General features: G+C 39.6%; 1 protein-coding gene across 7 annotated transcripts in view; it reads right to left on the reverse strand.

Moving 5' to 3' along the window:
- The window catches only part of LOC115127665 (CBP80/20-dependent translation initiation factor), a 131,990-nt gene extending 123,016 nt beyond the window's left edge, over nucleotides 1-8,974 (reverse strand). For all 7 annotated transcript variants that reach the window (XM_029657323.2, XM_029657308.2, XM_029657303.2 and 4 more), the window contains exon 1: nucleotides 8,819-8,974. The gene's annotated coding sequence lies outside the window, so the exon portion shown is untranslated. The remainder of the gene's footprint in view (nucleotides 1-8,818) is intronic.
- Nucleotides 8,975-9,325: the final 351 nt, after the last annotated feature.

A 9,325-nucleotide genomic window follows, 5' to 3' on the forward strand; every position in this document is an offset into this window, starting at 1 on the left:
CCCACTGTGAAACACGGAGGTGGTGGTGGTGGGATGGTGTGGGGGTGCTTTGCCGGTGACACTGTCAGTGATTTATTTAGAATTCAAGGCACACTTAACAAGCATGGCTACCACAGCATTCTGCAGCGATGCGCCGTCCAATCTGGTTTGCACTTAGTGGGACTATCATTTGTTTTTCCAACAGGACAATGAACCAAAACACACCTCCAGGCTGTGGAAGGGCTATTTAACCAAGGAGAGTGATGGAGTGCTGCATTGGAAGACCTGTCCTCTACAATCACCCGACCTCAACCCAATTGTGATGGTTTGGGATGAGTTGTACCTCAGAGTGAAGTAAATGCAGCTAACAAGTGCTCAGCGTATGTGGGAACTCCTTCAAGGCTGTTGGAAAAGCATTCCTCATGAAGTTGGTTGAGAGAACGCAAAGAGTGTGCAACGTTGTCATTAAGGCAAAGGGTGGCTACTTTGAAGAATCTAAAATATATATTGATTTGTTTAACACTTTTGGTTACTACATGATTCCATAGTTTGAGGTCTTCACTATTATTCTAGAATGTAGAAAATAGTAAAAATAAAGAAAAACCCTGGAATGAGTAGATGTCCAAACTTTGACTGGTACTGTATGTTGACACCCCAATTAGTGGATTTGGCTATTTCAGCCACAACTGTTGATGACAGGTTTATAAAAATCGAGCACATAGCCATGCATCTCCATAGACAAACATTGGTAGGAGAATGTCCTTACTTAAAGCAGGGGTTGGAACCTAAACCATTTTCCAACCGTTTCGTTCTGAACAGAACAAAATGTGGTTCCGTTCCAATGTTCCGACCAGCAAAATAAAGTTCTGAACGGGATCCGAACGCCAAAAGTACTGGTATATTTTGTAATTTTCTGTTCCTGTTTTTTGTACGTTTAGCTCAACATTAAATTACACCAATCATGCAGTGCAGATAGAGCAGCTTGTTATGGAGCAGGCAAGCTATAGATCAGTGAGTTGTTTACATGCGTAACGGAAACAGAAGATGCAACTGAAATTTTGAAGGTGGAGAGAGAAAGAGAAAGAGGGTGGAGGAGAAGACTTGGCTTGAAGAACTGGGCATCTTGTGATGACAAGCATTATCTGAATTAGGCCCACAGAATTATACCTACAGAGGAACAGCTTCTATGGAGGAACTTTGAATGTCTTTGAACGTCAGAGTCGGCTTAACGTTGGACCAGAGATAGATAGCTAGCTAACAAGCTTGTGTGTGCAGAGCGGCACTAGAATTAAAAACACGTGTTACCTTTTTGTAGTTAATCCAATCTGAAATGTGATAACTATAGTATTTGTAACTATCATTGAAAAAGTTCATCCATACTTCTCTAATTAAAAATCTCTCTACCCATCTTCTGAATCACACTTGTCACCTCAGTACCTCCAGGCTCTGATCAGGCCCTACACCCAAACAAGGGCACTGCGTTCATCCACCTCTGGCCTGCTCGCCTCCCTACCACTGAGGAAGTACAGTTCCCGCGCAGCCCAGTCAAAACTGTTCGCTGCTCTGGCCCCCCAATGGTGGAACAAACTCCCTCACGACGCCAGGACAGCGGAGTCAATCACCACCTTCCGGAGACACCTGAAACCCCACCTCTTTCAGGAATACCTAGGATAGGATAAAGTAATCCTTCTCACCCCCTCCCCCCTTAAAAGATTTAGATGCACTATTGTAAAGTGGCTGTTCCACTGGATGTCTTAAGGTGAACGCACCAATTTGTAAGTCGCTCTGGATAAGAGCGTCTGCTAAATGACTTAAATGTAAATGTAGTAAGCTACAGTTTAGCTTTGGAGGGGGAGGGGCAGGTAGCCTACACACTGGATGAGGTTTCTGATTGACAGGGGAGGGCTTTGCATAGGCGCTTTTTTGTGTGAGTGAAAGAACATGCCTGGAATGTAAAATAGCGTTATTAACCAGTTCCCATGAATTTTAAAACAACGGTTCTGCACCGGTATAGTATAGATCACTTTTGTTCCCGGTTCTGATTCTGTTCCATGAACAATTTAGGTATTTTCTGTATCTGTTCCCTGAAACGGTTCCAACTGTGGTGCACATTATTGTTAGAAACGTATCGTTCTATGCATCGTTAGCGCATCAATTTATCACAATATGGATTTTTGTCTATATCACCCAGCTCTAATATATTCCCATACTGGACTAAATCGTTGGATTCTCAGGCAGCTTTAAACCATAAAGCTGGGTGATAGACACACAGCAGAATAATGTACGCACTGCTTCTAATACACTAAAAGCCTATTCTATCTAGTACAGTTCCCTGCTTATTATAATAAAACTATGTGGGTGATTTATTCCTCCTTATAGACTAAGACAATTATTCTGACATCTTCTCATCTATGGCTGCCCACACCACTTCCAATAACACCACAAATATTGCCTCAAAAAGTCTCTATACAACATTTAAGCGAGGGCTCATCCTTCATCCATGACATTAGACCAGCTTTACTTTGTTTTGTGCATCAGTAACAGTGGCACATTCGAGGACTCAAGCCAAGGTCACATGATGATTTCCATCCAGGTCATCATAATCTCATCACTGTAGTGATACACAGGGCCAGAGGCTGTGACCACAGGACTGCATTAGTAGGCTACAGAAATCAATGCAGAGCGCTTAGGTTAGAGAACTGCCTGGCTGCTGTGCTGCAGCCTAAACGGACCTGACACAAAACACTGCAGCCTAGGTTGACAACACTGCTGAAGCCCTGATAAATGAAGCTTGGGCTGTGTCTCATTCAACGTGTTCCCTTCCCTCTGCCCTCACAGAGCAGATGTTCAAGTCACTTCCCTTCACATATCTGAGAGGACTGGATATGTGAGAGCAATATGGCAGAAACTTGGTGGAGCTCATAGTGTTGTCAGTGTTATTTTTTAAGTAATTTCTACTTCAATACCAGATTTAGTATCACAATACTCGATACCAAAAAGATACTACGACAAAACAAAGGCGTATTAGCCAGTCTCAGAATGGAGCTTGATCCAGACAGATAAAATCAGCTACTGCTCTGTTCAATAGGTGAGCATTTTTTTTGTTCAATATCATTATGTGATGTCCATTTTTTAGAGACTGCCATGTATGCATTAATGAATCAATTTGACTTTGGTAAAAACAATCTACCTACAAAACAACATAATGGTAATTTATTTAAATGGTAAATCTCTATTGATAAACTGGGTAAATGTAGCCTAGGTCTAATCACAAAACAGGTAAAGGAATATTATTCAATAGGAATGTGTGCATGCATTGAGTTACTGAGCTTGTTTTAGCTGATTTCATGGGGCTACAGATGACAAACAATCCCTTCCATTTAGGACTTAGTTTATTGTGGCAACTGTTAAGAGATCATGTACTTTAAATTGCACTGATCAACAACATTTGCATTGAAGAAGCAATCTATTATAAAAGTGTGCGCTGTGTCTTTAAGAAGGTAATGACATCATTCATGAGGCAGAATGTGGCGGTATAGAAAAAGAAGCAAATTTGTTTTTGGTGGCGAGGGAGACGATGTGAATTAATAATGTTTTTTGTGGCAATCAGCTTTGAAAATCAGAGTATTTTGCATATTATCACCAAAAAAGTACTAGGGTAGTGAAGTCAGCTGTAAGCTTGCAGGGAAAGTTAGCCCTAAAATTAAAGCTGGAAGCTACCGGTACCGTCTTGCATTGTAAAGTGTTCTGGACTATCGACATTGTTGTGCAAACAGTTTCAACATTTTTACATGCCGTGTTGCATGTAAAAAGTGTGTTAACTTCTGTGCAGCATGAGTGGGACGCTAACAATGCAGCCCAGACAACTCTAGCAATGAATTAGTAAGTGGATCAGGCACTTTGCTCTTCGCGCTATAAAGGGCAAGACACATTTGACTGAAGTACCGAACACAACAGAAATTCTAGTAGAAACAGGTTTTTTTGGGGGGGGAACAAAGTTTTAGTATAGCGTGCATCACTAATTCACAATACAGGTGCATGCAAATTCAATAGGAGTGTGTGCATGCATTGAGTTATTGAGCTGATTTCACGGGGCTCGGATGACAAACAATCTGTTTCTTTTCCATTTGGGACTTATTTTATTGATCAACATTTGTATAGAAGAAGTAATTGCTTCTTTTTTTACCCCCTTTTTCTCATAAATTTCATGACATCCAGTTGCAATCCAATTACGATATTGTCTCATCGCTGCAACTACCCAACGGGCTCGGGAGAGGCGAAGGTCGAGTCATGTGTCCCTTGAAACATGACCCACCAAACCGCGCTTCTTAACACCTGCCTGCTTAACCCGGAAGCCAGCTGCACCAATGTGTCAGAGGAAACACCGTCAGTTGGACCGAAGTTGGACTGGGCGCCTGCAGGCTACCACAAGGAATCGCTAAAGCGCGATGAGCTAAGTAAAGACCCCCGACCAAACGATGCTGAGCCAATTGTGCGCCGCCCTATGGGTCACAGCCGGTTGTGACACAGTCTGGGATCGAACCCGGGTCTGTAGTGATGAATCAAGCACTGCGATGATGTGCTGCAGCGGTCTAAGGCACTCGGGAGGCCGAAGTAATCTCTTTTATAAGAGTGAGCACGCTGTATATAAGACCCATGATGTCATTCACACAAACTGAGCAAAGATGATCTTGACTGGGAGAGATGTGAGGCGGGGGAGACGAAGTGAATGGATAAAGTGTTTGGTGGCAATCAGCTTTGAAATCAGCAATATTTTTTGCGTTATGGTTTGTATATTATAACAAACAAAGTACTAGGTTAGTGAATTTATGTTAGCTTTAACAAGGAATGTTAGCCTACAAAGCTAGAAGCTACCGTTACCTTTTGCAATGTAAAATGCTCTAGCCTCTATGGACATAGTAATTTACTGTTTGCAAAACAGTTTTAAAAATTCTACATGCCATGTCACATTTTTCAAGTGTGTTAACTTCTGTGCACCATTAGTGGGGAGTCCAGTGCAGGCTAGCAATGAGTAAGAGCAGGCATGGTGTGCATTAGAGGTTGACCGACTATGATTTTTCAACCCAAAAAAGCTGATACCGATTAAATCGGCCGATTTCTATATATATATTTGTGATAATGACAATTACAACAGTACTGAATGAACAAAAACCCTTTTATTTCAAATTAATATAATACATAAATAAAATCAATTTAGTCTCAAATAAATAATGAAACATGTTCAATTTGTTTTAAATAATGCAAAAACATGTGCCATGTAAAAAAGATAACATTTAAGTTCCTTGCTCAGTACATGAGAACATATGAAAGCTGGTGGTTCATTATTCCAGGTTAAGAAGTTTTAGGTTGTAGTTATTATAGGAATTATGACGTGTCAACTATCTCTCTATACCATTTGTTTTTCATATACCTTTGACTATTGGATCTTCTTATAGGCACTTTAGTATAGCCAGCCTAATCTCTGGAGTTGATAGACTTGAAGTCATAAACAGTGCTGTGCATCACGCATGGCTAACAGCTGCTCGCAAATGCAGTAAAGTGCTGTTTGAATGAATGCCTACGAGCCTGCTGCTGCCTACGAGCCTGCTGCTGCCTACCACCACTCAGTCAGACCGCTCTATCAAATATCAAATCATAGACTTAATTATAATAAACACACAGAATTACGAGCCTTTGGTCCATTAATATGGTCAAATCCGGAAACTATAATTTCGAAAAAAACGTTTACTCTTTCAGTGAAATACGGAACTATTACGTATTTCGTTTAACGGGTGGCAACCATAAGTCTAAATATTGCTGTTACATTGCACAACCTTCAATGTTATGTCATAATTATGTAAAATTCTGGCTAATTAATTATGGTCTTTGTTAGGAAGAAACAGTTCACAACGAGCCAGGTGGCCCAAACTGTTACATATACCCTGACTCTGCTTGCACTGAACGCACGAGAAGTGACAATTTCCCAAGATCAAAGTTCCTGCTAACATGCATTTATTTTAACTAAATATGCAGGTTTAAATATATATACTTCTGTGTATTGATTTTAAGAAAGGCATTGATGTTTATGGTTAGATGCATTTGTGCATCGAAAGTGCTTTTTTCGCAAATGCACTTTTGTTAAATCATCACCCGTTCGGCGAAGTTGAATTAGGCTGTGATTCGATGATAAATTAACAGGCACCACATTGATTACATGCAAAGCTGGACAAGCTAGTTAACCTAGTAATATCATCAACCATGTGTAGTTAACTGGTGATTATGTGAAGATTGATTGTTTTTTATAAGATAAGTTTAATGCTAGCTAGCAACTTACCGTGGCTCATTGCAGCCACAAGGTCCTTTTGACGCTGCACTCACGTAACAGGTGGTCAGCCTGCCACGCAGTTTCCTCATGGATTGCAATGTAATCGGCATCCAAAAAGGCTGATAACCAATTGTTATGAAAACTTGAAAATCGGCCGTAATTAATCGGTTGACCTCTAGTGTGCACTATAATGGGGTGGGTTGTGCTGAAAGACAGGCTTGATTCATGACACACATTTGACAGATGTACCAAAAGTAACACAAATTCTATATCAGTTTTTCATGTTTTAGTATTGCAAAAATACTGAAGTTTTGGTATACAGTACAACACTACTAGTATGTGACTAGGGCTGTTACGTTGAGAGCTGGGCGATATAGACAAAAAAGACATCACAATAAATCAAACTATTTTGCTCAATAACGATAAATACAACGCTAAACATTTATGGACAATTATGCTTACTTTCCATTAGGGGTAGATTTTTTTGTGTCAAGTACAACCGAGATGGAATTGCCTATGATTTAAAAAAGTTATTTAATCTAACATATGCAGGTAATTCAAGATCGATATTTTGATGTGCAACCTATAGAATCCAGAATGATCAGATTTATTTTGGGTTCTTCAGAGATGGATTTGCCGACATCTTTGTGCGTAGGCCCAGGCTATATTATTAGCCTATTCACCACCTGAGGAAGTGTGAACTCAAAACACTTAGCAGGTATGCCAACTAAATATGACATTGTTGCTAGATAGCCATGCAGACTAATTGATTAATTGATCAGTAAATGTAATGCCCTACAAAACTTTCCAGTGCTAGGTCTAGGCTACTTAAGTGAAAATGGAGCTCTGCTTCACGGGCACTTCAAAACGATACTACATAGCCTACTCTGGTTGTAAAGTGGTGCCATGAACCAATATACATTAAATACTCACAGAAAGCTGTGACTGCTGTCTAACTAGATCAGTAGCTGCTTTGAAAACGTTATTTTTCCACAATTGCATTTTGAACAATTGTCTTATGCTGGTCATATTGTCATATGAGTGAAGAGTGGCTTGCACACACAGCAGCCGACAATAAAACAGGGACAGGCAGATACTTTTATAGAAGGAATCATAATGCATAGGTTATTACTGTTGACCAGTGGTTTTCAAACAAACAGAACAAAATCACCTAAAATTATGAGCTAAGCAAAATACTTTGGTAAGAGGGCAATGTGAGTAGGTTAATTTTCAGTTTATTGTCCTAGCTTTATGTTAACACCCTAAGGTCGATGTCCACACCCCAGTGGAAATCTAATTTGCATAAGACTGTTAAGTGCCAACGGGCACTTAATAAGAGCACATGTATAAAAATCAAATCAATATGGATCCTTTATATATATATATATATAATATGTTTGTATTATATATATATATTTATTTTTTTACAAGTGCCCTTTGGCAACAAAAAAAAATCTAAAGGAAGTTTGTTCTGAAGTGTCTGTCATACATGCATTTTATATATATATATATATATATATATTGTATGTATGACAGACACTTATTGTATGTATGACAGACACTTCAGAACAAACTTCCTTTTGATTTTTTGGGGGGGTGGTCTACCTGTTGTTCCATGTAGTGAATCTGTTATTCAGTGCGTTTGTATGGGCTAATACCATTAAGGCCAAATAAATATGGATCCTTTATTTTTATATTTAGCTAATATTCTAAGCCTAATTTCAGTTTGCGACAAAACAAGCAGTGTAGCTAATCAGTGTACCATCTTAACCACTGAAATATATTTTCAATAACCAAAAATATAGTATTTTCAGCTGGTGTACAAAATCAAAAGTAAAAGACTCAAAAACTAAACTTAAGGAGAAGCGTAGAAAATGGCGCACACAACAGATCTACCGCGTCTTAGACTTGCTTTCAATGACACAGATCTAGAACTACATTTATATGTGAACTTGCTCGGGTTGAACCAAAAAGTTCGATACTGCAGCGACCATAAGAATCGACTAGCTGTGTAGCTAGCTAGTTAGCAACTACTAACGTCTCAGCTGGGACAACACTTAGCGGATGGTTTGAGAGTAACATGCTCGCTAGCTAATAACAACAACAGCAACAAAAACGTATTTTCGATATGGAATCTTTTTCAGTGTGTTTTATTTTACCGGACGCGTGCCTGAAAAACATGTTGACTATCAGAAAAAAAAGAACGACCACACATCTGCCCGGCCTCGGGCGCCATCACGCTAGTTAACGTTACCTAGGTTAGTTTAATTCATGCGCAAACCCCAACGTTGCCTACTGTCATAACTATAACGTTTACAAGCCAGTCACAGCTTTCTGTCGAGCCACAATCAGTTGAAATGTCTTTCATCATCATCATTTAGCCACACCATGTCTCAGGCACAACATTGGATCTGATCACACACCGTACCTAGCTTTAGACCAACACTCAACTGGCAAACCTTATTTCAGCTAGATAGCGAAAGCTAAACCATTTACAGAAAACAATATCCTCACCCAGATATTGGATTCGGACGGCTGGGGAATCCGGGATCACCTCCTGATATTAAACCCACTGTGTCATGGGTATATTTCTCGGGAGAGAAACGTATTCGGAAGGAAAAGATTACGCTCCCAGACACACAAGCAGGGGAAACGCATGAATGTGACGTTTAGTCCGGTTTGCTCGCAGGACATGTGTACGTGGAGGCTTGGATTCTGGGAGCTGGAGTTCTAGTGAGACATCGCAGTCTTGTTGAAATGTATATATTTTGTAATGATACAGGCTTATATAGACATTTTAGAAGGATCTATGAGGTTATTGGGGGACATTTGATGTGTTTTATTATTTCTGAAGTCAATTTCAGTTTATTGATGTTTTTTATTGTCCCTGTGCTGTGTTTTATCTAGGCCTATTCTAATGCTATTACGGTACAAATGATCAACTGTTCAAATGTTTATTTAAATTGTATTTCATACAATTTATATTTTTGTGTTTAAATAGATTCGAAGGTACGGACCTTC

The sequence above is a fragment of the Oncorhynchus nerka genome, linkage group LG4 (genome assembly GCF_034236695.1).
Source record: "Oncorhynchus nerka isolate Pitt River linkage group LG4, Oner_Uvic_2.0, whole genome shotgun sequence".
Taxonomy (NCBI): domain Eukaryota; kingdom Metazoa; phylum Chordata; class Actinopteri; order Salmoniformes; family Salmonidae; genus Oncorhynchus; species Oncorhynchus nerka.